The 5,776-nt window shown below is 38.7% G+C and overlaps 1 long non-coding RNA gene across 1 annotated transcript; it reads right to left on the minus strand.

The window, feature by feature from the left end:
- Positions 1-4,542: 4,542 nt before the first annotated feature.
- LOC147652171 (uncharacterized) lies at positions 4,543-5,106 on the minus strand. The gene is made up of 2 exons (XR_015289275.1): positions 4,929-5,106; positions 4,543-4,685 (listed from the first exon to the last, which is right to left on the minus strand). It is a non-coding gene; the product is annotated as an uncharacterized LOC147652171 (long non-coding RNA).
- Positions 5,107-5,776: the final 670 nt, after the last annotated feature.

Consider the following 5,776-nt stretch of genomic DNA (forward strand, 5'->3'; position numbering starts at 1 on the left):
CTGCACAATGTAGAAGCTGCTCAAGCACAGCAGCCCCCTGAGGAAGGACACTGCAGGCATGAAGCAGGAAAAAGCTTGCCTTTAAAGAATTATTTTTTTTTTTTAAATAAAGAGAAAAATAAGAAGGAGCTGCCCTTCTCACGTACTACACTGCTGCAATAGTCCCCCATCCTGGAGCCTTTCTGTCTGTAGCCAGTGGAAAGGATTAAGCCACACTGCATACTTTGGAAATAAAGTTTCTGGTGATGAGCTGCCAAATGAAGGCCAGCTTTGGATTAAAACCAAAATTCCATGTGATTATTTAGAAGAAGAAGAGCAGAACTATAGCTTAGTATCAATTAGAACAAAAACCCAAATATAATGTCTTATACACACACCTGACAACCATAAATCAGCCATAACCATACTTAACCAAAATCTGTGCACCACCTTCCATCTGTTATCCTGAGAGACCAGTGCTGGGAAATGCTAGGAAAAAGCTGACATTATGCTTCTAACACCTTTCATTACTAATCTAATAAAGGAACACAAACCTGAACTCCTGGGTTTCATTTCTACCGCTGGGGAAGTGTCTGGATTTGCTGCCACTCTTCTTTGTGCTTTTCCTTGCCAACTTACTGCCTGTCTTCTCCAGGACAACAACAACAATTTCCACACCCAGCACCAGCCAGCACTCAGGCAATATGCACATGTTGGAGAAAGGAGGGTGGAGGGGAATGTCCATGGGAATTACACAGGAAAAGAGCCACTGAATTGTAAGAAAAATACTCTTTTGTTTTAGGCCTTAATGACATCTAGATTGAACCCACTGCTTACAGCATGAATTCAGCTACTGTTACAGCATTTAACTGGGGCCATGACTAACAAAATTAAAGGTGAGAAGTTGCAATGAGTTAATTTGCTCATTGAGCAAATATATTGCAATATAGGCCTCATGATATGAATAAGAAGGCACAAGTCACCCAGTTCTTCACAAGAGTATGGCAGCTGATGTGCCATGTGAACTCAAGCACTATACCCCCATCACCCCCACTATGGATTTATGAGCAGGTCTTAGGCCACTGGTTTAGGTTTAAGGAGTCAAAGGTACACAGTGAGTTTAAATCTAAGGCTCCTGGTGTCTCCAGTTACTACATTAAACACAGTGATCGAAGGGAAATGTTTGTGAACAGCTGTAACTTTTAGTCACATTGCAGTTAAAATGGGATAATTAGGATCTGTAGGATTGTGTGCTCTTTCTTTCACTCCACTGTACTAATTTATGTCAATTATATCACATTTTGATAGGCTTAAAAAAAAAGAGCATTCCAAATTACTTATATGAAACCAGTTGTTCTCCAGTTTTAATTTAAGCTGCTTCTTGTACCATCAATAAATTTGACAGAAGGTTACATATATTTGAGTTAGAATTTTGTTGAAAACAAAGCTGCAGCCTGCTTTCCTGGACGTGTTTACATGCATTATTACAGTTTGATCTGCTTCCTAATTTCTGAAGCAATGCATTTTTTCTCCTCTGTCATTTATTTTGAGTGCAGCATGCTCACAAATGCTGATTACTTTTCTGCTAGGGATTTTAGCCATCTGTGCTAACACAGTTGCTGAGAGAGTCACACACAATAGGAATAAGAGATAATAGTCATTAACATGAAACAACAATAAAAGACCTAAATTTGCAAACTCCAACTTTGCCTACAGTTTATGATTAATGAAAACTAGTGCTTACTGAAAGCTGATTATGTGTTTCATTCTGTGTGAAGCCTGAGGGGCTGAAGCTTAGAACACTAAAATCTTTCAAATTCCACCCAATTTAATGAATCTCTTCAATTAACTTTGCAGATTGAATCACCAAGTCAGCACAATCAGTGCAGCAAAACCCATTAGAATAGATTTTCCTCTGTCTTGCTAAAAAAGCATCAGTTGGTGATCACAGCTGATTAAGCAATACAAGACAGCACAGCACACCCAGAAAATTAGTTTTCCTTTGAAGCCACAATTTCACAAGTTTCAGAGTATTGCTTGCCTACTTACCTAAGGTTAGTTCAGAGTTTAGACAATGTTTCAGCTCAGGGATAGCAAGGCAAACATAATATTTTGTGAGGTGTAGCCATTACTGTTACAGGAAGAGCTGGGGTACAAGCAAAGGGTTACTGGGGAGCAAAGACTCCAAGAGATAAGGAAAATGAAAACAAAGCAAACCAACCAACCACAGCTCACCTCCTTTTCTCAATAGTGGAGTGTTCTCAGCTGTGGAGTGTTTTTGCTGAATTATCAGTGAGCCAAGATGAATGCCAAATAAATTACCAGATCAAACTGAAACACTGCTGGTTTTTCTGTGAAGGCCACAAGTGAGATAGCACTCTGTTTTAAAATATCCTGTGTAATATTCTCATTATTGCAGCACTATGAACCCACAGGCTGTTCTAGGTCAGCTGCCAAAGCCAGACTGGAGCCTGGCCAGCACACATGGGCTGTGAGAGCCAGGTGCTGCAGGATCAGCACACCTTGGCTGTGAAATCCAAGGATACAGCACCCAAGGAGGCAGCACAAGGGAGGAATAGAGCACTTCTGTCGAAAAGGCAGGGTTAGGCAACTTGCAGCCACTAGAAATAAGGCCATCCCTACACACATCAACTTTATTCCCAGTCTTGCTGTTCCTTCTGCCATTCTGTGGTTTCCTGACCTCGTTAAGCCCATTGCAGTGGGCCAGAAGGTGACAAGGAAATAGATTGCTGCTGGTGCTGAGAGTGCCCTGGCCAAGGGAGAAGGGAAGGTGGCACTCACAGATGAGCCATCAGCCCAGCCTGGCTCCTGGCAGCTCTGCTAAAAGCTATATTGGGGGGTTGGTGTGCTCCTTTGTTCTTCAAACAAAGTAAAAAATGCACATTGATTCAATTCCTACTTATCTACCAGGTCCTTAAGGGAGGGCTGATGACAGCTCTGTGATTGGCAACCCCACAGAAGATCAATTTCTTAGTAATTTATTTAAATACATGCCTTTTTTCCTTCCTCCAGTATTTCACAGAAGAAAGTACTTTTGAGAAGATGTCTATACTAAGGATAAAATTACTAATCCTGAAAAATATTCCTTTGCTGATACTCTGCAAGAAATGACAGGCTATAATCCCAGCATAAAGGAATCAAAATTGGAGTTAAAATAAACCCTCTATGTTATTTAGTGATTAGGGCTTACAATTTACTTATTTTCAAACTGCAGAAAGAATCAGAACATTCAAAACTATCTATAAAGTTAATTACATCGCATGTAATTAAATTATCAAATGCACTAATTATATCACATAAATTAAATATCAGATTACAGTCACAGTTGTGCAACAACTATGTTTGGAGACAAGAGAAAAAAGACAAAAAGTCTGTTTTTGTGAAGTCCTATCACCCCTCCCCTTTAAACCAAATCAATATGTCATCTAATTAGTTACTACAGGCATAAAACAAATCCTCTATGAAAGAAAAATGTTTGACCTCTAGTTTTTCTTGGTTAATGGTGTTTAATGAAAAGTTGTTTATAAAAATCATTCCACTGTATCCTGCTCATAAACATTCAGTGTGTTCATATGGTCCTTCTCCACTCGTCATCTGTATTCTAAGAGAACACAAACCATCTACTGTGTATTCAAATTCCCTGCTTTTCAATTTGCAATGTGTTTTTTTTAAAAAAAAACATTTATTTTTTTTTTAAAAAAACCAGTCTTGGCTTAAGTTATACAACCAAAAGCTTCAATTCTACTGATGTTACACATAAGCATTAAAGGGGAGTCTGATACTCTTCTATTGCCTGACAAAAGAAAACCTAAACTATTAAAATCAGTGTGTGTTCTATTTTATTTATGCTACCTGGAATGCATTCTCAGATCAGCTCAGATGGTTTTGTGGGTGAGGTTAATTCTATCAGTTCCTTCACAGCAAGAGAAGAATTTTTAGTGTGTGTAAGCCAAAAAAAAACCACAATGAGAGACTGTTTTATCTTCCCTATATAAACCTCCAGGACTGCTTTGCCACTGTACAGGAATAGCAAAGCAAATCTTCCTGTTTGAAAGACTTGGGTGTAATTCAGCTGAGGGTTCTATAATCCATGGACTGCTCTGACATGAGCCCTACAATTTCACTTCAAGTGTTGGAAATTCTATATTGCATCACTGCAGGACCAAGTTTTTCACTGACTCCCAAGGAATGATTCAAATTTGAGCTATTAAATCATTGTCCCTGAATTTCTGATGCTTCATTAAAAAAACCCACACTTGCAGATAAAAAAGAAATCCAAATTTTGAGGCACACAATGCCCACTTAACTGTCAGGAAACAGCAAAGTACTGTGGGTTTTGGTAAGAAAAGTTAACATTCTGAGAGAATTAAATTTGTAAATGAAGTATTTACAGTATATATTTTGAAGTCTTTAGTTTAAAAAAGTAATCACACACACCAAACAATTTGGTTTATTTGTTTTTAGAGTCACATGGAAAACACATACAGACCATTTAAAAGCCAGTCAGTCCTCAGAGCAAGACAAGGTCAGATCTGTGTTTCATTGTTTGCTTTTGGGTTGTTTTATTGTTTTTTTTCTGGGATGAGGGAGATGTGTTGGATTTTTGGTTCAATGAGGTTCTTTGAACAGTTCTTCATTCACTGTTGCACAACACTCCTTGCAAGAGCTGCTGACTATTTAAATCACTGCATGGAGGGGAAAAATGTAATTTAATATATATGCTGTCCATCACAATGCCTTCAGTTTTGTTACTCTAGTTCCACTGTGCCACTATCACTATTTGCTTTCAGCATACTGCCAGATTAAGGCAATTTTATTAAAAACTAATGCAGTTGTGAGGCTGCAAATATTAAAATTTTAAATACGGAAGCAGTGTTTTGCTCCGATAAGTTTTTATTCCAGAAATTAAATAAAATCAATCCTCTTACCTTCCTTAAAATGTATGCTAACATTCAAGCACAAGATCATCTCATTTATTTCTATCAATTGGAAAACTGTTCTTTATAATAGTATTTTTACAGCTTGAGTCTCAGATGTGCAGTGGTGTTGGAGCAGCAGGAGCGTGGGGTGCAGGGGACAGGAGGGGCCTCTCTGCTGTGGCTGTCCCTGTGATAGAAAAAAAAGTTTTAAAATCATAGAAAATTCGGGGAGTTAGAAAGAAAGGCTTGGCAAGCCCTGGGAAAAGTGTTAAAAGCAGGTCCTGGGAAATGTTAGGCCTTGTGCTTGCTAAGATCATGTGAAGCTGCACCTGTGTAGTCAGTAGATGATAAATTATACAATTATTAGATGTGATTAGATATAATTATTATTTAAAAAACATGAGGAACAATGTTAGGGGTTTGGGGGGGATCATGAGAAATCCATGCTTGGGTAAAATCAGTGCATACAATAGAACAATGTAAGTTTAATAATTAATATGTAAGTTACATAATGATAGTGTATAAAACATGTTCAGCTCAAAACCAAGGAGGGTCAGATTTGTGTTTGTGTACCCCTGACACCCAGAGCTCTTCAATAAAGCACATTCATGTAATGATTCTGAGATTATGTGTGTTCCTGAATGCTAACACCTGCAGCTTCTGTCCCCTGCTCACTCACAGAGACACGATCCATCATCTCCCTTCCCGAGAGAACACAGAAATGTGTTACCAGCTTACCCAAAAAGCTGTGGGAGCAGATCCAGCACCCTTCTCCTCAGCTGTTTTGCTCTTAGGCACGAGGTACTCAGGAACATGAACCTGTGAATTACCCAAGCAATAATCTGGGGAGCTCACGT

The sequence above is a fragment of the Cyanistes caeruleus genome, chromosome 7, assembly GCF_971803275.1.
Source record: "Cyanistes caeruleus chromosome 7, bCyaCae1.hap1.1, whole genome shotgun sequence".
Taxonomy (NCBI): Eukaryota; Metazoa; Chordata; class Aves; order Passeriformes; family Paridae; genus Cyanistes; species Cyanistes caeruleus.